Source organism: Bufo bufo, chromosome 9, assembly GCF_905171765.1.
Source record: "Bufo bufo chromosome 9, aBufBuf1.1, whole genome shotgun sequence".
Lineage (NCBI taxonomy): Eukaryota > Metazoa > Chordata > Amphibia > Anura > Bufonidae > Bufo > Bufo bufo.
Window position 1 is genome coordinate 224,759,899 of NC_053397.1, and position 27,727 is coordinate 224,787,625.

Below are 27,727 nucleotides of genomic sequence, written 5' to 3' on the forward strand. Positions count from 1 at the left end.
AGATATCACTGAGGATTTCACCCCTCTAAATTAAGTGATCAGCTCTGCTATAACAATCTGCAGTACAAACCGACACGCTCTGGATTCAACAATCTGCATGGTTCAATTTCCGGGCAGCAAACTTCGAAAGTGCGTGGATTAGATGTGTTCAGGTCACATGTACTTTGATGCAACTGTGTCCTGTTAGGCCCCTTTCACACAGGCGAGAATTCGGCGCAGGTGCAATACGTGAGGTGAACGCATTGCACCCGCACTGAATCCAGACCCATTCACTTCAATGGTGCTGTGCAGATGAGCAGTGATTTTCATGCATCACTTGTGCGTTGCGTGAAAATCGCAGCCTGTTCTATATTCTGCGTTTTTTCATGCAATGCAGGCCCCATAGAAATGAATGGGGCTGAATGAAAATCGCAAACATCCGCAAGCAAGTGCGGATGCAATGCCATTCTCACGCATGGTTGCTAGGAGATAATGGGGATGAGCAACCCCGGACCCCATTAAAGTAAATTCACTGTATTATTTTCCCTTATAACATGGTTACAAGGGAAAATAATAGCATTCTTAATACAGAATGCAAAGTATAATGTGGCTTGAGGGGTTAAAAAATAAATAAAAAAATAACTCCACTCATCCACCCCCTCATCCACTTTTTGATGATGTAATTGCGCTCACCACGTGGTGACGTCAGCAGAAGTCCTGCTGAATGAAGATAGAAAGATCTATTTTCATTCAGCAGGACCTGCACTGATGTCACCACGTGGTGAGAGCGTGGCTGCGCGATCAAGTGGATGAGGTGAGTTATTTTTTTTATTTTTTTAACCCCTCAAGCCACATTTTAGTAAGCATTCTGTATTAAGAATGCTATTATTTTCCATTAGCTACACAACACCGAACCCACAACCGAACTTCAGTGAAGAAGTTCGGGTCTGGGTATCACATTCAGTTTTTTATCACGCGTGTGCAAAACGCATTGCACCCGCATGCTAAAAACTGAACAACACAATCGCAGTCAAAACTGACTGAAATTGTGTGCGCACTTGCGCGGGTTTCCCGCAATGTACCTGGGACGCATCTGGAGCAAATCCAGGACGCTCGTCTGAAAGAGGCCTTCGGTGGCTTATTCCATGGTTAAGTATATCTGCCGACTGCAAAATGTGGGTTCAGTGCTTGATGCAAAGAAAATACAATTGGTTCATGTGATGAACCCTGTGCTCACTGGCCAAGCAGTCTGCAGTCATTGCTCCTCCATCTTAAGACCAGCAGGTTTTCTCGGAAGGTCCGAACATGGTAGGTCTCTTCCCTGTGATCATTCTGCAGCAGCCCAGAAGTGTCCTATTGGATCGGCTGCGTCATTGTGCACTCAGGCTCTGACGTGTGACAGATCGCTGCTTCTCTCTGAGGTCAGTAGACAGATCTGCAATCCTCCCATTGAGCCCACAGTTTGCTTCCTGCCCCATCACCTACCTGCGCACTTATCCCCCCCTCCATATTCTGGAGACAGTAACCCTTTAAATCTCAAAAATAAACCCAAACTTTGAGAGCTCCTCTTGTATCATAGCATTGGCATGACACTCAGAAACCTGGCCAAGGCCTGAATGACCCAAAGTCAATGAAGTCATGGATAGACTGGACTGAGGGGCTGCTTTGTGGAGGAGGCCATTAAGACTCCCTGTGGTTCTGAGAAGCTGAAATATATGAGGTTTTTTTACCTTTTAAAGTCTTGTAAATCTACTATGTTAGGCCACACAGAATGAAACCAGTGTAGGATCTACCTCGGATCCTCCTGTGTAATAACATGGCTGAAGAAAATCCATACTCACAGGCGTTATATTTAACAGCCTCCATTGTGTGTTGGCTTTCTATTGCTGGGTCTCCTGTGTTAAATCTCTTCATATTGTAGAGTCTCCGGGAGCCCTCGCCTCCTCGCGGACATATTGTAGAGTCACCGGGAGCCCTCGCCTCCTCGCGGACATATTGTAGAGTCACCGGGAGCCCTCGCCTCCTCACGGACATATTAGTCACCGGGAGCCCTCGCCTCCTCGCGGACATATTGTAGAGTCACCGGGAGCCCTTGCCTTCTCGCGGACATATTGTAGAGTGACTGGGAGCCCTTGCCTTCTCGCGGACATATTGTAGAGTGACTGGGAGCCCTTGCCTCCTTCCGGACATATTGTAGAGTCACCGGGAGCCCTCGCCTCCTTCCGGACATATTGTAGAGTCTCTGGGAGCCCTCGCCTCCTTCCGGACATATTGTAGAGTCTCTGGGAGCCCTTGCCTCCTTCCGGACATATTGTAGAGTCACCGGGAGCCCTCGCCTCCTTCCGGACATATTGTAGAGTCTCTGGGAGCCCTCGCCTCCTCGCAGACCTATTGTAGAGTCACCGTGAGCCCTCGCCTCCTCGCAGACCTATTGTAGAGTCACCGTGAGCCCTCGCCTCCTGGCAGACCTATTGTAGAGTCACTGGGAGCCCTCGCCTCCTTCCGGACATATTGTAGAGTCTCTGGGAGCCCTCGCCTCCTCGCAGACATATTGTAGAGTCTCTGGAAGCCCTCGCCTCCTTTCAGACATATTGTAGAGTCACTGGGAGCCCTCGCCTCCTCGCAGACCTATTGTAGAGTCACTGGGAGCCCTCGCCTCCTCGCGGACATATTGTAGAGTCACCGGGAGCCCTCGCCTCCTCGCAGACCTATTGTAGAGTCACCGGAAGCCCTCGCCTCCTTCCGGACATATTGTAGAGTCTCTGGGAGCCCTCGCCTCCTCGCAGACCTATTGTAGAGTCACCGGGAGCCCTCGCCTCCTCGCAGACATATTGTAGAGTCACCGTGAGCCCTCGCCTCCTCACAGACATATTGTAGAGTAACCGTGAGCCCTCGCCTCCTCGCAGACATATTGTAGAGTCACCGGGAGCCCTCGCCTCCTTCCGGACATATTGTAGAGTCACCGTGAGCCCTCGCCTCCTCGCAGACATATTGTAGAGTCACCGGGAGCCCTCGCAGACATATTGTAGAGTCACCGGGAGCCCTCGCCTCCTCGCAGACATATTGTAGAGTCACCGGGAGCCCTCGCAGACATATTGTAGAGTCACCGTGAGCCCTCGCCTCCTCGCAGACATATTGTAGAGTCACTGGGAGTCCTCGCAGACATATTGTAGAGTCACCGTGAGCCCTCGCCTCCTCGCAGACATATTGTAGAGTCACCGTGAGCCCTCGCCTCCTCGCAGACATATTGTAGAGTCACCGTGAGCCCTCGCCTCCTCGCAGACATATTGTAGAGTCACCGGGAGCCCTCGCCTCCTCGCAGACAAATTGTAGAGTCACCGGGAGCCCTCGCCTCCTCGCAGACAAATTGTAGAGTCACCGGGAGCCCTCGCAGACATATTGTAGAGTCACCGGGAGCCCTCGCCTCCTCGCAGACAAATTGTAGAGTCACCGGGAGCCCTTGCCTCCTCACTGAGCTGCAGTATTCATGCTTATAGCATTATCTTGCTCTTTAGATTCCAATCTCCCAGGGATTAAGTTATGTGATCGGATTATCCTGTGTGCATTTTATATATGGCCTGCAACATCCTAGTTACTATATTATACCTCCCAACTTTCTAAACAAAGAGGGACACATCGCGTGGCAAATTTTTTCTGCACTCGACCACGCCTCTAACTCCGCCCAAAACATAACTATGCACCTAATCTCAACCAGTCCTCTTAATGCCCCCACATATTAAATATTCCCCCTTTATGCCACCGAACAGTATTTATGCCCATATTGTGCCCCCTCACAGAATTATGCCCTGTTATGTGCCCCCAGTAATATGCCCTGTTATGTGCCCCCAGTAATATGCCCTGTTATGTGCCCCCAGTAATATGCCATGTTATGTGCCCCCAGTAATATGCCCTGTTATGTGCCCCCAGTAATATGCCCTGTTATGTGCCCCCAGTAATATGCCCTGTTATGTGCCCCCAGTAATATGCCCTGTTATGTGCCCCCAGTAATATGCCCTGTTATGTGCCCCTCACAGAAAGTAAAAATAACATAAACACCACATACTTAGCTTGTTCGTAGCAGCAGCAGGACATCGGTTGCTCTGGTCTGTGGAGGAGACGAGAGGCGAGGAGATCCGGCAGGAATGATGAAGCAGGGAGCCGATGCCAGCGATGGCTCTCTGCTTCATCATAATACAGGCAACTGTCTCTGCTTCCTATGGACGCAGAGACAGCTGTCAGAAAGCGGGACAGTCACTGCAATCCGGGACTGCCCTGCCAGATCTGGGATGGTTGGGAGGTATGCTATATGCACGCGTGACCTGAAGTGTAAACTGATTATCATGAGGAGGAAAAAAGTGTCTTATCAGAAAAATACAGTAAGTCCTTCAAGTTCAACCAAGGATGGGTGGGGATGTGAATTTTAGAAAAGGGGAGTGAGACATTTTTATAAGCATTAATGTTATATTTTTTTAAGAATTCCGTCCCCCGTTGCTGCTGTGACCACGTCCTAAGGTGACTATCCCACAGATTCACAGCTCTTATGGTAAAGAAGCCTTTACGCCTCTAGAGACTGAACTTGCCGTATGCAGTTCCCCCGTGTCTTCTGAGGGGCTTTGGCATTTGAAATGCCAGTCTAAATGTATCTCCCTCACTGGCTGTAAAAAAAAAAAAAAAGTTATAAAAATGCAAAAAAAAGCCAAAAAATTCCCACCAAAACTGCCTGTAACATAACAAAAGTTGGCCTTTTTTAAGGTGTTTTATGGACAAATAAAAAAATTATAATTGAAAGAGACATGAGTATGCCCACCCCACCCCACCCTAGCTATGGCTGCAACAAGGACCTGAAGTTCTGCTAGACCGGCTTTACGCGATATCGAGATTGTCTGGTTCTTTTACATATATAAAAAAGCTTCTATTTCTCTCTTTCCGGTTGTTCTTTGCTGCTTTTTTGTATATATATATTACCTAGAATGTACTACACTTTATTGCTATGGGAAATAGTGCACACATAAAACGCGACCACACGTGCATCGTTCACTCCTTGCCATCCTCCATACAAAAACCATGAAACGCTCCTTTGCACCGTCTCCTGCCTTTTACTCCTGTCACTTTCTGAGCTTCATTCTCCTCCACAGCTGCATCGGGAAGAAGGATCTTATGTGCACTTTTTGAGTAATTGAAAATTACTTCTCTCATTGATGGAAGGAGAGCGAGAAAGGGAGGGGAGGCGGCAGAAACACCTCTGTTCCTTTCTCCTTCCTTTCCTCCTGGGCAGCTGATAAGCTGAATTATGCATGAGTCATATTGAGCATTTTCTGTCTTTTTCAATTATGACCTGGAGCAGCGGAGTAACAGATTCTGTTTGCATGCCTGACAGGGGGTGGAGGTGCATAAACGACGAGGAAGGTTTAGAATAAGTGAAGTGACACAAATTCCCAGGGTGGGCAGCTGAGCAGTACTGTGGGCGCGGGGACGTAAATGTCTTATTGAGCAGCGTGGCAGGCGAACACGCTGGGCTGAGACGTGATCTACTGCGCACGTTAGTGAAGGGCAGAGTCTCATCAGGGAGGAATAACAACCCCTGGCGTGCTGAGCTGGAGTTCCTCTCATAGCCTGACATCTGCCCTCGACATACAGCATATGCCAGTCTAGCAGATCTGGGCATCATCTGGAGGAGAGCCAAGTGGCCTCATAACTGGTTCTGTAAAGCTCTTCTATAGAGAAGGCCATGACAGGACCATTTAAAAAGCAATTTCATCACAAATGGAAGGAATATGACTTATATAGGAAATTACATGGTGAAGGCATTTTAAGAAATAGGTTTGTAATTTTTTATTCCAAGATTCCCTCTCATCACACCGGAGGGGACACAGATTTCATCTTCTCTTAAGGTGCTATTACACCAGCAGATGTCATGCAGATCACGATAAACGATCCAAGGTGTAGCGACTTGTTAACGGCAAAAATGTTGCTTATTATACACATCGATAATAGTTTTTACTTGCAGTCGTTAATCCTTCTCTTTTAAATAGTTTGCTTTTAAATACTGCCTCCTATGCACAAGAATATAACTACTATAATACTGCTCCTATGCACAAGAATATAACTACTATAATACTGCTCCTATGTACAAGAATATGACTACTATAATACTGCCTCCCATGTACAAGAATATAACTACTATAATACTGCTCCTATGTACAAGAATATAACTACTATAATACTGCTCCTATGTACAAGAATATAACTACTAAAATACTGCTCCTATGTACAAGAATATAACTACTATAATACTGACTCCTATGTACAAGAATATAACTACTATAATACTGCTCCTATGTACAAGAATATAACTACTATAATACTGCTCCTATGTACAAGAATATAACTACTATAATACTGCCTCCTATGTATAAGAATATAACTACTATAACACTGCTCCTATGTACAAGAATATATCTACTATAATACTGCTCCTATGTACAGGAATATAACTACTATAATACTGCTCCTATGTACAAGAGTATAACTACTATAATACTGCCTCCTATGTACAAAAATATAACTACTATAATACTGCCTCCTATGTACAAGAATATAACTACTATAATACTGCTCCTATGTACAAGAATAGAACTACTATAATACTGCTCCTATGTACAGGAATATAACTACTATAATACTGCTCCTATGTACAGGAATATAACTACTATAATAATGCTCCTATATACAAGAATATAACTACTATAATACTGCCTCCTATGTACAAGAATATAACTACTATAATACTGCTCCTATATACAGAATATAACTACTATAATACTGCTCCTATGTACAAGAATATAACTACTATAATACTGCTCCTATGTACAAGAATATAACTACTATAATACTGCTCCTATGTACAAGAATATAACTACTATAATACTGCCTCCTATGTACAAGAATATAACTACTATAATACTGCTCCTATGTACAAGAATATAACTACTATAATACTGCCTCCTATGTACAAGAATATAACTACTATAATACTGCTCCTATGTACAAGAATATAACTACTATAATACTGCTCCTATGTACAAGAATATAACTACTATAATACTGCTCCTATGTACAAGAATATAACTACTATAATACTGCTCCTATGTACAAGAATATAACTACTATAATACTGCCTCCTATGTACAAGAATATAACTACTATAATACTGCCTCCTATGTACAAGAATATAACTACTATAATACTGCTCCTATGTACAAGAATATAACTACTATAATACTGCTCCTATGTACAAGAATATAACTACTATAATACTGCTTCTATGTACAAGAATATAACTACTATAATACTGCTCCTATGTACAAGAATATAACTGCTATAATACTGCTCCTATGTACAAGAATATAACTACTATAATACTGCTCCTATATACAAGAATATAACTACTATAATACTGCTCCTCTGTACAAGAATATAACTACTATAATACTGCCTCCTATGTACAGGAATATAACTACTATAATACTGCTCCTATGTACAAGAATATAACTACTATAATACTGCTCCTATGTACAAGAATATAACTACTATAATACTGCTCCTATGTACAAGAATATAACTACTATAATACTGCTCCTATGTACAAGAAGATATAACTACTGTAATACTGCTCCTATGTACAAGAATATAACTACTATAATACTGCTCCTATGTACAAGAATATAACTACTATAATACTGCTCCTATGTACTACCATCAGTTGGATTTCCCCCCGTAGTGAGGAAGCATTGCGCTTCTGTTAATTCCATGTTCTTGTTCATTACAGGACGGCGGCGAGGAGCGGATCCTGCACACGCCGCGTCGCACATTGTTCTGCCCATTGTTCTGCCCATTGTTTGTGTCTTCTACATTATTAATCATAATAATAGTAAATAAGATGAATCGGATACACGTTTTCCATTCTGTAGCTACGAGGCATTAGAGATTGTGCTGCTTATAATGCACAGGACCCATCTGCGGGAGGAACAATGCTTCAAACGTTCCAGCGATTTTTACTTTAACAAATCCTGTATTTGCCTACAAGGGAGAGAGAAAAATAATAATAATCATTTTTTCTCTGAAACTTTCCAATTTAATCAGATTGCCCTCATGGAATGCACTCATTACTTCATCAGAAAACTCATTCCCGGCTCTGATTTGCTCTGTCAGTAAATAGGAAGAGCAGTCACAAATATTGTGTAGTCATTAATAAGCCACTTTGCATACTTCTGTCTTGTAAGGAGTTCCTCTGATTAGCCACCGTCGCCCCTCCGTATATCTAGTTGGGATAATCATTGCCTCATTTGTAGATCTTTGTTTTTCTAGGCTAAAGACACTTTGCTTTCTGAGACGCCATTAGTCGTGCACACTGTTTATCACCACCGCGCCGTCTTCCAGTGCGCTCTCATTTCTGGCCTGTAGGTCTCGGAGCTGTCTCTAAATGAGCACAGCCTGTCAGACTTTACACAGACAACTGAATGAGCAGCAACGTCCTGGAAGATGAGTCTGTGTCATTCATACAATGTCTCCACATCGCCTTGTATCCTGCGCAAATGTCACCTGCCATTTATAATTGCAGCGCATGGTTACTGAATCTTTCATCTGACGTTATCAGGAAGATAGGATGACGGGGTTAATCTGAGAAGACACCTGTGACCAGGATGATGATGATGATGATAATGACTGTTAAAGGGCTTGTCCCAAAATAGACTCTTATGATGATTGTGGGGGTCGTACAGCTGGTCCCCCAACAGTCCTGGTCCTGACCTACAATGGAGAACTATGGCAGTCCTATAATATGGCGTCATTTGGTGTTTATAGTATATAGTAATATGTGTGTCCGTCTAAAGAGCTGAGCGCTGGTGGTCACACATGCTCAGTCACTCTTCACACAGTCAGGTCTCTGCTTACTGCAGGGCAGCCAATAGAAATAGCTTTCTGTCCTTCTTGTCAGGAGAGGAGCAGAGCCTCTGCAGTGACTTGGCAGTATGGCAGGGAAAACTCCTTCTGCAGTGGAGGGAAGAAGAGACAATGGGGGACATTTATAAAGACCAGCGATTTAGACGCTGGACTTCGTCCCTCCGGCAATGGCGGTCCATCCACCTAAGTTATTTAAAGGCCGGCACCTCTACATAGCTTAGGCAGATGGACACTTGTCTAAATCCACGCCGGCTCCCTTGCTGACGTAGATTTAGACCATTTTTTACGCCTAAAAAGAATGATGAATGAGACGGGCCTGTCTGCCCCCCTCGTCCACTCCCATGCCACGTCCCCCTTTTTAAGACCTGGCATGAACTGCAGAAAAAGTCACATATATAGTGGCGTATATCTGTTCGTAAATGACCCCGTGTTTTTAGCTGCCAGAGGGGGAACGAGACTGATTCTGTTCTGAATATTAAGAACATATATACAATGGTTGTCAAAGCTTTACATGGTCTCAATAAAAAACGTTATTTTTTTTTAAAAAGAATTATCTAAAAATATCCACCGCTCTCTTACAATATCTGCACATCAAAGGAAGAACAACTCTATACGCTGAAGTTCACCAACAAGAGACATTCTGATTCTGGCCAGAGCCTGCCCTAGCAAGACGCACAAATCCAGCTCTGATCGGAAAGGATTTCAGACTACCATGGACTCCAGTAGATGGGGTAACCAAGCTGGAGTCGCTGATCATATGATTGAGGGTCTGTGTTGCCGCAGTCACTGCTGGGTCCAGAGCCTTTTCCTGCTGCAGAGAGGACGAGCAGCAAATAATTATTTAGCATATCTTGGTGGTTTCATAGAAGACGCTTCATTTAATGGAAGATCCAGGCTGGCACTAATAAAGGAGACTGTGGGTGCGGAGCGGCCCCTGTGGGATTCTGCTGCTTCACTGTGATGAATGGCTCTCATTACTTATTACTCTTTGCTTTCTTAATCTTAAATAATGCCATATCCGCTCACAATATTTCTGTCCACGGTGGCGTACGTCTCGCTGTTTTCCCCCCCACCTCAGTGGAAGAGCCAATGTCAAAGCGCCATGCCGACTCCATAAATATTGCATCCTCTTACTCCCCTTGATCCACATCCTGAATGTCTTCCTGAAAGAAACAGATTTGTCAATGATAAAGGTCTGACAGTTATAAATGATGGTTGCAGGGAGGCTCGCCTGCAATATGTCCTTGCTCGAAGCCCTGTTCCTGCACAGTGTGTGCCACCTGCCTCCCAGCCAGCGAGCTCGGAGATGGGGAGGGTCGGGGACACTGAACCAGGACGTGTGACAGCTTCTTACTGCCACCGAGAAGAACGGGGACAGAGACTGATTATTGAATCAAAGCAGTTAATGAGAAGGTAAAAGTCTAGATTAGAGGAAGCCAATAGGGACGCTTCTTTAAAAACCCATGTGATGTGCTGTACATTATAGATCTGTATGGGAGCGTGCGCTATTATACACCTGTTACACTGTGTCCATACTCCATCCACTTACATCACCATAGAGTACAATAGGAGGATTGGAAATTGGGCTCCGTTCACACCAGTTCAACTGCATGCAGTCCTGATATTGCCGCTGTATTGCTGATGCTGGGTCAACATAAAGCAATTATTGCTCGCGTCCAACTGGTTCCTGCTCCTAGAACTTGCAGCCGTTAAGACTAAACTATCTGACACCATGGGTTCTTTGATTTGCTGCCACAGGTGACACTATAGAGTAGACTAACACTGCTTGCTGTTCCAGGAGACCCCATAAATTGCAGGCACCCCGATACTCACTGATAATAATCCTGCTTTATCCAGCACTGTACTTTCAGGAAACTTTGCGTAAATGAGTAGTACAAGTGATTGTAAGAAATTGTCATTGTATTAGAGGAAAAATGCCTCTTTCACCTGTTATCAGTCATTTTTTACCCTTTCCCTTATTCCTGAACTGATCATTCATCCTCAATTAACTGATAAAACCTGCCTTGAGAGACCAGACTGATTATCGCTCAGTGAATGGATCAGGTTACAGCTATCTTTAACAGTCTATGGAGATAGGAGGGGGAGGAGTGAGCTGCTGTAGGGAGACAGAGGCATAGACACAAAGAGATGCTACTGAAGACTCTAGTAAGTTTTCTATCTTGCCCCAGTGCTGGATTCACAGCTACACTGCTCAGTACTGCAGTATAACATCCTCCAGACTGCAGAGTATCCTCTTCTCTGTGTATTGGAGACAACATAGCAGCTAGTCTATACCTAGTAGCGCAGAGAAAACGGACAATTAGAGATGGACCTCGCAGGGGGGAAAACTGGTGAATAATGCGGACTACAAATCACGTACTTAAACATCAGGTGCACTTTCAAATATTGAATTCCTTGTTTAAAATCACCTTTCATGTATTTTCCATATGCCACGGTAGCCTCCCACCTCTGTTCATCCTGAGCCTCCAGGTTCATGAATATTATGTCAGAACTGCTAAACCCTGTGGCTGCAGCTACACAGGCACAGCAGAATAGGGGAGGGTTAATCTGGGCATAAGCATGCACATTTAATTTACGATCTCCCACACGAAGACTTATTCTGATAGGTTTGGTGCACAATGTAAATTGCTGTTTTATTCTGCGGTTTCGGTGGAGGCGTTCTGTCCCATCCACATTTATTCTATGGAAACACAGCAAAGTTATATAAAACCCAGGAATTAATTAAGGCTACTTTCACACTAGCACTTTTTGCGTATCCACCATGGATCTGCAAAAACGCTTCCGTTACAATAATACAACTGCCTGCATCCGTCATGAACAGATCCGGTTGTATTATGTCTTCTATAGCCATGACCGATCCGTCATGAACACCATTCTGGTGCACTCAGTTTCGTTCAGTTCAGTTTTGTCCCCATTGACAATGAATGGGGACAAAACTGAAGCTTTTTCTTCTGCTATTGAGATCCTATGACGGATCTCAATAGCGGAATTGAAAACGCAGATGTGAAAGTAGCAGGGTGGATAAAAATCAATGATTTTCTTTAAAAAATCAAAAAAATCTGATTTTTTTTTAAAATTTAAATCTGATTTTTTTTCATTTAAATCGGATTTTTTTTATATAAAATGCTTTTTGAGGAAAATATTTTACCATTCAAAGGTTATTCCATCAAGAAATAAAGATTAGTTTTATTAATTATGTAGAATAAGGCTGTACGTAGACTCCCATATTGTTGAATGGATTAGGCAGTGGCTGAGGGACAGACAACAGAGGGTTGTAGTCAATGGAGTATATTCAGACCAAGGTCTTGTTACCAGTGGGGTACCTCAGGGATCTGTTCTGGGACCCATATTGTTTAATATATATTGCAGAAGGCCTCGATGGTAAGGTGTGTCTTTTTTCTGATGACACAAAGATTTGTAACAGGGTTGATGTTCCTGGAGGGATACAACAAATGGAAAAGGATTTAGGAAAACTAGAGGAACGGTCAAAAATCTGGCAACTAAACTTTAATGTTGATAAGTGCAAGATAATGCACCTGGGACGTAAAAGCCCAAGAGCAGAATATACAATCAGTGATACAGTCCTAACCTCAGTATCTGAGGAAAGGGGTTTAGGGGTAATTATTTTAGAAGACTTAAAGGTAGGCAGACCATGTCATAGAGCAGCAGGAGATGCTAGCAGAATGCTGGGGTGTATAGGGAGAGGCATTACCAGTAGACAGAGGAAGGCGCTCATGCCGCTCTACAGAGCACTAGTGAGACCTCATCTGGAGTATTGTGCGCAGTACTGGAGACCATATCTCCAGAAGGATATTGATACTTTGGAGAGAGTTCAGAGAAGAGCTACTAAACTGGTCCATGGATTGCAGGATAAAACTTACCAGGAAAGATTAAAGGACCTTAACATGTAGAGCTTGGAAGAAAGACGAGATAGAGGGGATATGAGAGAAACTGCTAAATACATAAAGGGAATCAACAAGGTAAAAGGGGAGAGAATATTTAAAAGGAGAAAAACTGCTACAAGAGGACATAGTGTTAGAGAGGCAAAGGTTTAACAGTAATATCAGGAAGTATTACTTTACTGAGAGAGTAGTGGATGCATGGAATAGCCTTCCTGCAGAAGTGGTAGCTGCAAATACAGTGAAGGAGGTTAAGCATGCATGGGATAGGCATAAGGCCATCCTTCATATAAGATAGGGCCAGGGGCTATCCATAGTATTCAGTATATTGGGCAGACTAGATGGGCTGAATGGTTCTTATCTGCCGACACATTCTATGTTTCTATATGTGTAATTTTTTGGGTAAATAAATTCCATTAATCCATTCACAATGTCCGGCTCTTCCAGAGGTTTTTGTAAGATTATTGGTCAGTTTCTCTGCCTACAAGATATTATCACAGATGCTTGGTTTACTTTTGCAGTTCTCAAAACTGAATTCGACTCAGCAGAGATCACATGCCTCTTCTCCACAGCAAAAATGTTATAACATGAACAGAGTTGAGAAAAATACCTTAATCCTAACTTCTACAAACCTATGAATGCGGAATCAACCTAATCAAACTAATATGAAAAGTTGTTATTCTAAAAATCTTCATCTACTTGCATATTATAAGTTATACCAGCAAGAATTCGTCTTTATGTAGAAAACTATGATTTAAATCAAGCCTTACTGACTAGTGATTTAAATCAAATCCACCCTGGAAAGTAGCCTAAAACGCTTCACGTACAATAATCTCAAGTTTAATTGTTTTATTCTGTTAAAATATACATATATTTATAATTTACTTCCTGAAGAGCCGAAGGTCGTGAATTCACCGCGAAGCGCAAATGTGAAATTGTAAGTAACAAACTTTTCAATATTTTTTTTTCTTTTCTTTCAAACTCGAATGACTAATATAAAAGGAAAACATTCTGTCAGCGCTAATTACCAGCGGCCCTGGAATATGAGCGTGCGGAGATGAGAGGTGCGCTTTTCATTAGCCACCATGGCTAATTATCCCCAGCTCCAGCAAGCTGTTGACAATTCTGAATAATAATCTCGGGGGTTGATGAACGTTGCTTCAACTCTGTGGCAATTTATAACTGACCCGGGTCACCCTGAACCTCCAGCTGCCCGTCCACTGCGACACAGCGTACGTGCCTGAGGTGGGGGGTTAGAGTGTCAGCTCCTGGGAACAAGGCTGCTGTGCATAATAAGCAGTGAGTAAATGACCAGCTTCTCCTAGAAAATCTCCATTTTATTCTCTATTATTTTCTGGGTCACATGACGCCGTTCGATATTTAGACGCAGTGCATCACATTATCATCATGAGAAGATGAACTGAGAAAACGCATGACATCAAAAATTATTTTCCTTCTGGTACAAAAAAAAATAAAGTGGAAGGACTTTCCTTTCGATCCATGATCCAGCCCAGATGTTGCCCGCCATCTTCCTCTCTCTGTCCCCAGAAGTCCTGGGATGTTTAAGATGATCTATCTGACAATATCACCCGGAGGTGCGCCTGCTGGAGCAGAGGTCCTAGGAAGTTATAATGATTCACTAAACTAAATGGGCCAGAATTCTGGCTCCATTTCCAAAAACTGGTGCACATGCCTTGCAGCAGATATACTGTGTTTTAGACCTTTTTTTTGCCAAGAGGTATGGCTTAGAATGATAGGGGGTGTGGTTGAGAATGATAGGGGTGTGGCTGAGAATGATAGGGGGTGTGGCTGAGAATGATAGGGGTGTGGCTTAGAATGATAGGGGTGTGGCTGAGAACGATAGGGTGGTGGCTTAGAATGATAGGGGGTGGCTGAGAATGATAGGGTGTGTGGCTGAGAATGATAGGGGTGTGGCTTAGAATGATAGGGGGTGGCTGAGAATGATAGGGTGTGTGGCTGAGAATGATAGGGGGTGTGGCTGAGAATGATAGGGGGTGTGGCTGAGAATGATAGGGGTGTGGCTTGACATGAGGGCGCGACTTTAGATGCAGAATTTTGGTAAAAGTATTGATCTAAAATAAGCCAACCATGAAGTTAAGAGAAGTGTCTGAAGATGCACCAGATTTATTGGACAGCGTCCGTTTGGTGCGTCGTTCTAAGCTGTCTAGTAATAAATCTGCCGCACTGAGTGAACGTATAAAGCTCTTGCGGTATCCGCCGGCTCGAGGAGGAGGCTCATCTTCCAGTGATGGCTATAGACAGACCAGTGTGATGAGATTGGAGCCTCCCCTCCACCCGTCTGCCCTCTGTGCCTGCGAAGCCTTCACCTCCATGACTGTTTTAACTCCACCGTTCTGAAAGCGCCATCAACTGTGCCCGTTCCATCAGGTTTATGGCGCTTGGTTCTGAGCCGCATCCCTCATCTTGAATGCACTGCTGGGCCACTCTCCATCATCTTATAAAGTGCTGCATGGTTACCATTCCTATCCATCACCATCATTTCTACCATTATTGATGGCCTGTGCCTCCCACTCAGTGCAAATACACATGAACAAAGGGAAACAATCAGGAGGCAGGAAGAATTGAGATTCATCCTTTCCTTTGGGTGATGGCATATGCTAGTTCTATATCCTCACAGAACCAGTACTTTATAATATTCTATTTTACATATGGATATGTTCAATAATACTTGTTTCAGGCGCTCTGAGCAGAGGACGACTTGTTAATCCTGGAGAGGAGTATTATGTTGACTAGTAACATATAAGTGTAGTATATAATGTATATATACCCCTCCTCCAGCCTGCTTATCTTCTATAACCCACCCACTGGGAGTAAAGACCTCACGCCTGAGTACACTTCACAGCAGGCTGTAAAGTGAGATGCCCTGAGTTGGACTGTGAGGAGGCTCTGCTTGTTGTGCTGACATCTAGTGGCCAATATATAATGGTGAAGAAGAGCTGGAATCTGTGGCATTGTTGTGCATATCCCGTGGAGTCCTCAGTGATTCCTGGTCACGCTGCAGTCGGGTTATAACTGTGTAGGATTCAGGACCTCAGTGAAGTGTTGTACTCGGGCTCACTGAGACATTTCACCGTCCTGTCACTTACAGGGACTTGGAGTAGGGATATAAACTCATCCACGTCCTGCGTCTCTCACGTTTAAGAAACAGCTTTGTCTGAGCCGATGGTATTGATCGGGCTCCTCTATGGCTCATCCTGCGACTCTGACAGGTTGTGCAGTAGGAGAGCAGCCCCAGCCGCCAGTGCCATATTAGTACTTCAGGGACCGAAAAACACTTAATAGAGGAAAAGGAAGATTTTAAATTGGCTTAAATGTCAGGATATGAAGCCGACGAGCTGGAGGGAAAGTAGTGTATGGAGTATAGGGCCTTAGCACCGTCAGCTCCTCCCAGCCCTGAGCTCCAGCAGTAATTCAGGAGAAAGTAAGTGATGAGTGTGTTTTCAGATACAGACATATATACGGTGTCCCATAGACTGCAGATACTGATGTAGACATGGACTGGGCCCCATAGACTGCAGGTACTGATGTAGACATGGACGGGGTCCCATAGACTGCAGATACTGATGTAGACATGGACAGGGTCCCATAGACTGCAGATACTGATGTAAACATGGACGGGGTCCCATAGACTGCAGGTACTGATGTAGACATGGACGGGGCCCCATGGACTGCAGATACTCATGTAGACATGGACGGGGCCCCATGGACTGCAGATACTCATGTAGACATGGACTGGGCCCCATAGACTGCAGATACTGATGTAGACATGGACGGGGTCCCATAGACTGCAGATACTGATGTAGACATGGACGGGGCCCCATAGACTGCTGATACTCATGTAGACATGGACTGGGCCCCATAGACTGCAGATACTGATGTAGACATGGACGGGGTCCCATAGACTGCAGATACTGATGTAGACATGGACGGGGTCCCATAGACTGCAGATACTGATGTAGACATGGACGGGGTCCCATAGACTGCAGATACTGATGTAGACATGGACTGGGCCCCATAGACTGCAGGTACTGATATAGACATGGACGGGGCCCCATGGACTGCAGGTACTCATGTAGACATGGACAGGGCCCCATAGACTGCAAATACTGTTGTAGATGCATACGGGGCCCCATACATTGCTGTTGTGATGGAAAATCTTCCAATATAGAGTTTATCTTAATTACAGTTTTTTTTTCTCTGCACAAAAATACCACCCCAGCCTCGACTTTCCAGGTCGTGTCAGTACCTCTCTTGTGTATCGTAGTCTTTACGCACAACGGAGAGAGACACAATTCGTAAATTATGTTTTAGTGTGTAGATGTTACCACCATTGATTGCTGGTGTGTACAGTAGCCTGGGGTCGCTCCGCTGGGAGGAGGAGGCATTGAGAAATTGTCACTTCTGGAGTTACTGGAGTAGATGGAAGGTGTTCAGACATAATGGATTGGGACCAGGAGACATAAGAATTATCACTTACACTCCTAGACCCAACACAGGAGACTCCCATGGGTGCCCTGCCATATACCTCCCTTGTAGAGATGCTAGATGAGTAAGAGGCTTGGATGTACATATGTATATATAGCACTGACGTAAGGGTTGGGGCTTGTAGCCCTCCGACAGCGAGGGGCTCAGTGTCTATAAACATTATATAATAATTAACATTCTGATATTTTCCATTACACTGCGTGCAGAATTATTAGGCAAATGAGTATTTTGACCACATCATCCTCTTTATGCATGTTGTCTTACTCCAAGCTGTATAGGCTCGAAAGCCTACTACCAATTAAGCATATTAGGTGATGTGCATCTCTGTAATGAGAAGGGGTGTGGTCTAATGACATCAACACCCTATATTAGGTGTGCATAATTATTAGGCAACTTCCTTTCCTTTGGCAAAATGGGTCAAAAGAAGGACTTGACAGGCTCAGAAAAGTCAAAAATAGTGAGATATCTTGCAGAGGGATGCAGCACTCTTAAAATTGCAAAGCTTCTGAAGCGTGATCATCGAACAATCAAGCGTTTCATTCAAAATAGTCAACAGGGTCGCAAGAAGCGTGTGGAAAAACCAAGGCGCAAAATAACTGCCCATGAACTGAGAAAAGTCAAGCGTGCAGCTGCCAAGATGCCACTTGCCACCAGTTTGGCCATATTTCAGAGCTGCAACATCACTGGAGTGCCCAAAAGCACAAGGTGTGCAATACTCAGAGACATGGCCAAGGTAAGAAAGGCTGAAAGACGACCACCACTGAACAAGACACACAAGCTGAAACGTCAAGACTGGGCCAAGAAATATCTCAAGACTGATTTTTCTAAGGTTTTATGGACTGATGAAATGAGAGTGAGTCTTGATGGGCCAGACGGATGTGCCCGTGGCTGGATTGGTAAAGGGCACAAAGCTCCAGTCCGACTCAGACGCCAGCAAGGTGGAGGTGGAGTACTGGTTTGGGCTGGTATCATCAAAGATGAGCTTGTGGGGCCTTTTCGGGTTGAGGATGGAGTCAAGCTCAACTCCCAGTCCTACTGCCAGTTTCTGGAAGACACCTTCTTCAAGCAGTGGTACAGGAAGAAGTCTGCATCCTTCAAGAAAAACATGATTTTCATGCAGGACAATGCTCCATCACACGCGTCCAAGTACTCCACAGCGTGGCTGGCAAGAAAGGGTATAAAAGAAGAAAATCTAATGACATGGCCTCCTTGTTCACCTGATCTGAACCCCATTGAGAACCTGTGGTCCATCATCAAATGTGAGATTTACAAGGAGGGAAAACAGTACACCTCTCTGAACAGTGTCTGGGAGGCTGTGGTTGCTGCTGCACGCAATGTTGATGGTGAACAGATCAAAACACTGACAGAATCCATGGATGGCAGGCTTTTGAGTGTCCTTGCAAAGAAAGGTGGCTATATTGGTCACTGATTTGTTTTTGTTTTGTTTTTGAATGTCAGAAATGTATATTTGTGAATGTTGAGATGTTATATTGGTTTCACTCGTAAAAATAAATAATTGAAATGGGTATATATTTGTTTTTTGTTAAGTTGCCTAATAATTATACACAATAATCGTCACCTACACACACACAGATATCCCCCTAAAATAGCTAAAACTAAAAACAAACTAAAAACTACTTCCAAAAATATTCAGCTTTGATATTAATTAGTTTTTTGGGTTCATTGAGAACATGGTTGTTGTTCAATAATAAAATTAATCCTCAAAAATACAACTTGCCTAATAATTCTGCACTCCCTGTATTTCTTGTAAAACCCCAATTCCACGATGTGTAAAATGCAAATAAAACTGAATGCAATGATCTGTAAACCTGTTGTTCACAATAGATGGTAGGACACATCAGAGTTTTTGTTTCACGATGCGGCAAATGTTTTCTGTTGGTGAAAGGTCTGAGCTGCAAGCGGCCGGTTCAGCCCCGGACTTCTCTTCTGAGAAGCCATGTTGTTGTGATGGATGCAGTATGTGGTTGAGCATTGTCTTGCTGAAATATGAAAAGTCTTCCCTGAAAGAGACATCTGGATGGAACAGATGTTGTTCTAGAACCTCTATATACTGTTCAGCATTGCCTTTCCAGGTGTGTAAGCTGCCCTCACCATAGGCACTAATGCATCCCCATACCATCAGAGATGCAGGCTTTTGAACTGTGCACTGATAAGCTGGATGGTCCCTCTCCTCTTGAGTCCACAGAACACGACATCTAGGGCTTCGAAAAAAGAATTTCAAATTTTGACTCATCTGACCGCAGAACAGTTTTCTATTTTGCCTCAGTCCATTTGAAATGACTGAGAAGATGTTGGCGGTTCTGGATTGTGGGGACATATGGCTGCTTCTTTGTGTGATACATCTCATCTTTAATTTGCATTTGTGTATTGCACAGTGAGATGTGTTCACAGACAATGATTTCTGGAAGTGTCCCAGAGCCCATGCAGCTATTTCCAGTACAGAATCAGCCTGATTTGAATGGAGTGCCACCTGAGGGCCTGTAGATCACGAGCATCCAATATTGACCATCGGCCTTCTCTCTTGCTCTCATGAATTTCTCCAGATTCTTTGGATCTTTTGATGATATTATGACCTGTAGATGGTGGGATATTCAAAGTCTTCATAAAGTTGAGGAACATTTTTATAATTGTTCCACAATTTGTAGACGCAGTTTTCTGCAGATTGGATGAAACTCTGCCCCTCTAACCCGCTCTTTTTATACCCAGACTTAGTAGTAAATTGCTCCTCCAGTTGTTTTTTATTATTACCACTTACTTTCCAGCCTTTTGTTGCCCCGGTCCCAACTTCTCTGAGATGCCTTTCTGCCATTAGGTTCTAAATGAGTTTATTTTCCTCATGGAATGGTAAAATGTCTGACTTTCGGCATCTGATACGAGCTCTAGGATCTACTGTGAAGAACATATGGTTCTATGAGATTTACAGATTATTGTGTTCTGTTTTATTTACACAGCGCCCCAATTTTTTGGGGAATTCAGGTAATTCCATAAGTCGGTCACTATAGGAAGGTTTACATGACCCATTGGGAAGGTGAAGGGATCCCCATGTTCCATAAACTCTAGTAGCTACATGGGCTATCTGCTCTGTTACCCACATAGATATGATATTGGGAGTTGGACTTACATTCTGTGGTTACCAGCAGATTATTTTATATGAGCCATACTAGTAACGACCTTGTAGGACATGCTCTTGAATAGTCTAGCTAACCCAAGGAGCTTGCAATCTCCAGACATTATTGACTCCTGAGCGCCTCCTGTGACCTGGCCGAGTGTTCCGATGGGTTCACATACTCCTGCCAAGTACATTTTGTTTGTTTTGCGGTCGTCCCACCCTCTGAGGAAGGATCTGGGGACAAAGCAGCAATAAACTGCATGTGTGTAATAACGCTGCGCTTTATGACTCCCTGGGGTCTGAACGTCTCTTTATGGGATGTTTGCTTTTGTCTCTATAAAACAATATGGCTGCAGCATAGACCAAGTCCTGGAACTGGCGGCACTGCCCGGCTCCAAGGAGCTTGCAATCTAAATCACTAGCTCTGTTTTATAGGAAACATCTGGGGAGAAGCAGCTCCCGATCTCCATCTCGCTTCTTGGCTCACGAGTCTTTAAGAAGTGGTTGTGAGCCGTAGGGCGAATGACCTCAGGTTCCAGCGTTTGCTGTGAAGATGCCCAGGTGACGAGTCTGTCTTCTAGATCACTTTTCCTGTGATGTTTCCTGTGTAACCCGCCTACATGCACCATCTGTCAACCCAAAGTATGTGCCATGTATGTGGAGGGAGACCATGGCAGTGACGACTGGGAGTTGTAGTTTCACGGCAGCCTTACAGCCTTAGAAGCCTTCGAAATTTCACGGAGCTGCAAAACCGTCCATAGACTGAGAGAGTATTGATAATGGGCCTATTTCGAGCCTGATACCGCTAGCTGTTGTGGCACTATAACTCCCAGTTTCCCAACAGCTGTAGCAGCACAGGTTGGAGACCGCTGAGTTAAAGGGTTCAGATTTGCTTTTACATATCTCCTCCTCCCGTTAATTTCTTCTACAAATTATCCATGAATGTCCTGGGAATAGAATATCGGATAACAAGGGCGCGGAGGCGCACCGCATACTTGTGCACGTCACACTGCATTAAAATCACTGGTGCGACCTGTGCACGCTGGTCTGGCGTCTGCTGCTCTTATCCAAGCATGAATGGCTCCCATCACTACAGGAAACGTTAAAAGGACGGACAGAGCCGAGGGTGCATGCGACGCAGCTTTTAGCATGTTAATTGCATTTCTCCCAATGTCACCGCTCTGAGAGTCTCTTCTACACATTCTGGCCAAACTAAACGAAATGCAAACGGCGAGCTCGTTCCCCAGTATGGAAGGAGCCGAATATAAACCGCCGCCATGCATCTAACCTATTACATTGTCGCCTGTCTTCATTTCTGCAGATGTTTTTATTGCTCAAATGCATCTGAAATTATAAAAAACTTTAGTTTTATGTCCGCAGCACCAATGTAGATCTGTGTGTCTGCATGGCGTCAGATTAAATACCACTTCAGTCATACGCCCTTCCATCTGCCCCCTTTTTCTTGCTGATATACATTCAGGAGGTTGGCAAGAAGTGAAGGACACATGGAAGGAAGTATAGCTGCAGGATCAGGCCACACGGGGTCTGTCTGTTACTATGGAAACACACAGATCTGCATAGGAGCTGTGTGCACAGATCGGTGGGTTTTACAAGACTCTGGTTGTGAGAAGGCGTACACAGCCTCGAACGTCTCTTTGTAGTTTATGTAGATCGTTTTTTCTCCAAAAGGAAAAGCAACTTTCTAATCTAAACACAAAATGCACAAAAAAGACAAATCCATCGCGATAAATCAGAAGAATATTAATTGAACTAGAAATTAAATTTGCTTATTTCAGAAAGTGTTAGGATCCAAGGAGTGAAAACTGTGGCTGCATAGATCCGGTAGCGCTGCGTCCTCTCCTAATTAGTGAACTGATCAGGATTATTACAGGTAGATGGAGCGACCCAGTTTTTCTATGTAAACTGCATAAAATAATCAATTGTTCTGGGAGGAGAATTCCAGGTAATGATCATTTACTGAGGCACAAAAATGAACACAGAAAATTGTCACAATAACAATATATTAGCGCGCCTGTCGTCTGTATGTACCGGGAGGCATAGATTTGACCTCCCCGTCTGGATCTCTTTTCCAGTGCTAGCGCCTGGGAAAGGGTTGGAGTTGGAGGCATACTGAGGCACAGTAGGGCCCCATACATTGCTATAGGTACCATATTACGGTCTTTAAGAAGACATGGTAGTTTGTGTGTAAGAGTCCCGTAGCCTCACTGCTCTTACAGCAAACAATCCTATAGTCTAACTGCTCTTACAGCAAACAATCCTATAGTCTCACTGCTCTTACAGTAAAGTCCCGTAGCCTCACTGCTGTTACAGTAAAGAGTCCACAGTCTCACTGCTGTTACAGTAAAGAGTCCATAGTCTCACTGCTGTTACAGTAAAGAGTCCATAGTCTCACTGCTGTTACAGTAAAGAGTCCATAGTCTCACTGCTCTTACAGTATAGTCCATAGTCTCACTGCTCTTACAGTAAAGAGTCCATAGTCTCACTGCTGTTACAGTAAAGAGTCCATAGTCTCACTGCTGTTACAGTAAAGAGTCCATAGTCTCACTGCTCTTACCGTAAAGAGTCCATAGTCTCACTGCTCTTACAGTACAGAGTCCATAGTCTCACTGCTCTTACAGTAAAGAGTTCCATAGTCTCACTGCTCTTACAGTAAAGAGTCCATTGTCTCACTGCTCTTACAGTAAAGAGTCCATAGTCTCACTGCTCTTACAGTAAAGAGTCCATTGTCTCACCGCTCTTACAGTAAAGAGTCCATAGTCTCACTGCTCTTACAGTAAAGAGTCCATAGTCTCACTGCTCTTACAGTAAAGAGTTCCATAGTCTCACTGCTCTTACAGTATAGAGTCCATAGTCTCACTGCTCTTACAGTAAAGAGTCCATAGTCTCACTGCTCTTACAGTAAAGAGTCCATAGTCTGACTGCTCCTACAGTAAAGAGTCCATTGTCTCACTGCTCTTACCGTAAAGAGTCCATAGTCTGACTGCTCTTACAGTAAAGAGTCCATAGTCTCACTGCTCTTACAGTAAAGAGTCCATAGTCTCACTGCTCTTACAGTAAAGAGTCCATAGTCTCACTGCTCTTACAGTAAAGAGTCCATAGTCTCACTGCTCTTACAGTAAAGAGTCCATAGTCTCACTGCTCTTACAGTATAGAGTCCATAGTCTCACTGCTCTTACAGTATAGAGTCCATAGTCTCACTGCTCTTACAGTAAAGAGTCCATTGTCTCACCGCTCTTACAGTAAAGAGTCCATAGTCTCACTGCTCTTACAGTAAAGAGTCCATAGTCTCACTGCTCTTACAGTAAAGAGTCCATAGTCTCACTGCTCTTACAGTAAAGAGCTTCATAGTCTCACTGCTCTTACAGTATAGAGTCCATAGTCTCACTGCTCTTACAGTACAGAGTCCATAGTCTCACTGCTCTTACAGTAAAGAGTCCATAGTCTCACTGCTCTTATAATAAAGAGTCCAGTCTGACTGCTCTTACAGTAAAGAGTCCATAGTCTCACTGCTCTTACAGTAAAGAGTCCATAGTCTCACTGCTCTTACAGTAAAGAGTCCATAGTCTCACTGCTCTTACAGTAAAGAGTCCATAGTCTCACTGCTCTTACAGTAAAGAGCTCCATAGTCTCACTGCTCTTACAGTATAGAGTCCATAGTCTCACTGCTCTTACAGTATAGAGTCCATAGTCTCACTGCTCTTACAGTAAAGAGTCCATAGTCTCACTGCTCTTACAGTAAAGAGCTCCATAGTCTCACTGCTCTTACAGTATAGAGTCCATAGTCTCACTGCTCTTACAGTACAGAGTCCATAGTCTCACTGCTCTTACAGTAAAGAGTCCATAGTCTCACTGCTCTTATAATAAAGAGTCCAGTCTGACTGCTCTTACAGTAAAGAGTCCATAGTCTCACTGCTCTTACAGTAAAGAGTCCATAGTCTCACTGCTCTTACAGTAAAGAGTCCATAGTCTCACTGCTCTTACAGTAAAGAGTCCATAGTCTCACTGCTCTTACAGTAAAGAGCTCCATAGTCTCACTGCTCTTACAGTATAGAGTCCATAGTCTCACTGCTCTTACAGTACAGAGTCCATAGTCTCACTGCTCTTACAGTAAAGAGTCCATAGTCTCACTGCTCTTACAGTATAGAGTCCATAGTCTCACTGCTCTTACAGTAAAGAGTCCATAGTCTCACTGCTCTTACAGTAAAGAGCTCCATAGTCTCACTGCTCTTACAGTATAGAGTCCATAGTCTCACTGCTCTTACAGTACAGAGTCCATAGTCTCACTGCTCTTACAGTAAAGAGTCCATAGTCTCACTGCTCTTACAGTAAAGTCCCGTAGCCTCACTGCTGTTACAGTAAAGAGTCCATAGTCTCACTGCTGTTACAGTAAAGAGTCCATAGTCTCACTGCTCTTACAGTAAAGAGTCCATAGTCTCACTGCTCTTACAGTAAAGAGCTCCATAGTCTCACCGCTCTTACAGTAAAGAGCTCCATAGTCTCACTGCTCTTACAGTAAAGAGTCCATAGTCTCACTGCTCTTACAGTATAGAGTCCATAGTCTCACTGCTCTTACAGTACAGAGTCCATAGTCTCACTGCTCTTACAGTAAAGAGTCCATAGTCTCACTGCTGTTACAGTAAAGAGTCCATAGTCTCACTGCTCTTACAGTAAAGAGTCCATAGTCTCACTGCTCTTACAGTAAAGAGCTCCATAGTCTCACTGCTCTTACAGTAAAGAGTCCATAGTCTCACTGCTCTTACAGTATAGAGTCCATAGTCTCACTGCTCTTACAGTACAGAGTCCATAGTCTCACTGCTCTTACAGTAAAGAGTCCATAGTCTCACTGCTCTTACAGTATAGAGTCCATAGTCTCACTGCTCTTACAGTAAAGAGTCCATAGTCTCACTCCTCTTACAGTAAAGAGTTCCATAGTCTCACTGCTCTTACAGTAAAGAGTCCATAGTCTGACTGCTCTTACAGTAAAGAGTCCATAGTCTGACTGCTCTTACAGTAAAGAGTCCATAGTCTCACTGCTCTTACAGTATAGAGTCCATAGTCTCACTGCTCTTACAGTAAAGAGTCCATAGTCTCACTGCTCTTACAGTATAGAGTCCATAGTCTCACTGCTCTTACAGTAAAGAGTCCATAGTCTCACTCCTCTTACAGTAAAGAGTTCCATAGTCTCACTGCTCTTATAGTAAAGAGTCCATAGTCTCACTGCTCTTACAGTAAAGAGTCCATAGTCTCACTGCTCTTACAGTAAAGAGTCCATAGTCTCACTGCTCTTACAGTAAAGAGTCCATAGTCTCACCGCTCTTACAGTAAAGAGTCCACAGTCTGACTGCTCTTACAGTAAAGAGTCCATAGTCTCACTGCTCTTACAGTAAAGAGTCCATAGTCTCACTCCTCTTACAGTAAAGAGTTCCATAGTCTCACTGCTCTTACAGTAAAGAGTCCATAGTCTCACTGCTCTTACAGTAAAGAGTCCATAGTCTCACTGCTCTTACAGTATAGAGTCCATAGTCTCAGTGCTCTTACAGTAAAGAGTCCATAGTCTCACTGCTCTTACCGGAAAGAGTCCATAGTCTCACTGTTCTTACAGTATAGAGTCCATAGTCTCACTGCTCTTACAGTAAAGAGTCCATAGTCTCACTGCTCTTACAGTAAAGAGTCCATAGTCTCTCTGCTCTTACAGTAAAGAGTCCATAGTCTCAGTGCTCTTACAGTAAAGAGTCCATAGTCTCGCTGCTCTTACAGTAAAGAGTCCATAGTCTCACTGTTCTTACAGTAAAGAGTCCATAGTCTCACTGCTCTTACAGTAAAGAGTCCATAGTCTCACTGCTCTTACAGTATAGAGTCCATAGTCTCACCGCTCTTACAGTAAAGAGTCCATAGTCTCACTGCTCTTACAGTAAAGAGTCCATGCAGGGGGTTCTCTCTTGTTATAGCTTCAGTCCTGGGTATACTATGGGTTAATCTTGCCCTGGTACCGCTAGTCCCCCAGCAACTTGCATTTATTTGTAAATACAGAATTGGGCTGTAAAATGCTGAAAAAGCAATTTGCAATAAAACATAACAGCGTACTCATTACAGACATTAGCCGCTCCCCGGCTGGGCCCCAGTGATGTAACGCGAGGCGACCAGTCATGTATTGAAATGTTTTTGTATCACAATGGCAGCGAGGATTACAGGGGGGACGAGGGAGAGGACGGCGCAGCCTCCATCGTACATTCTGCTTCTCTCTCTGGCTCTACTAGACCGTAGTCATTAGGCAGTGCGCTCCAGACAGAACCATGGGTAAGAGGGTTCTGCCGGTTTCCACGGAAACGGCACATACCCCGATACCTGAGAGACATGAACAATCACATAGGAGGCGGGCAGTAGGGGGAAGCCATGTATGTAAATATTGATATCAGATTATAACAAAGGAAACATTGTATCTAAGAAGTGGGAGGGGCCAGGCTCTGCAGCTGGGGAGGAGGGCTGCTTGGTCAGGGGTAGGGATTGGATCCAGATCTGTAAATGAATGTGATCCCCTCCCATCCTGGCAGTCGTCTCGATCTCCTCCACCGCCGGCCATGAGAGACTTCACATAAAGGAAAATAACGTAAAAATCAGCACAAAGACTGCAGGGGCCCGAACAGAAAAGTAATCTGCACAAGAGCCAAGCAGAAAGATTCTTCTCCCTCACATGCTGGAGGTTGTAGTTCACCAATAGCTGAGTGGTTGGCGATGGAGCTGTGGACATCGGATAGGGAGCAGGTGGATGATAGGAGTAGAATTATATGTGTACATATACATGCACTCGTTCCAGAGCACGGCGCAGGAGGCCGGGGAGGAGCGCATAGGCATTTAATTTTTATTAGCGTGAATGTGCAATTTGTTCGGCAGGTTCCCCAATTTGTTTCTGAATTCTTAACGAAAAGAAATTAAGACGGCAGCGAATCTGTGTTCTACCAATTAAGCACCAACCTCTAGTGACCTGCACTAATCTAAAGTCTACTTTCCTGAAATAATTACCTCTCCGCCTAACACTGGCAGGAAAAAAAGTAATGTTCAGACCAGGTCTATGGTCGCAGTTGAGCGCAGGGCTGCAGGACGCAGTGGGGGTCAGACTTAATAATGCCCCTCAGCTACAGTGCGTTGCATCTGTGCATAAACCCTGAAGTCACCGGTGCAGAAAACAGCG

The 27,727-nt window shown here is 44.0% G+C and overlaps 1 protein-coding gene across 5 annotated transcripts in view; it reads left to right on the forward strand.

Moving 5' to 3' along the window:
• PTPRF (protein tyrosine phosphatase receptor type F) overlaps nucleotides 1–27,727 on the forward strand; it is a 229,752-nt gene that overhangs the window by 118,825 nt on the left and 83,200 nt on the right. The window lies entirely within an intron of this gene.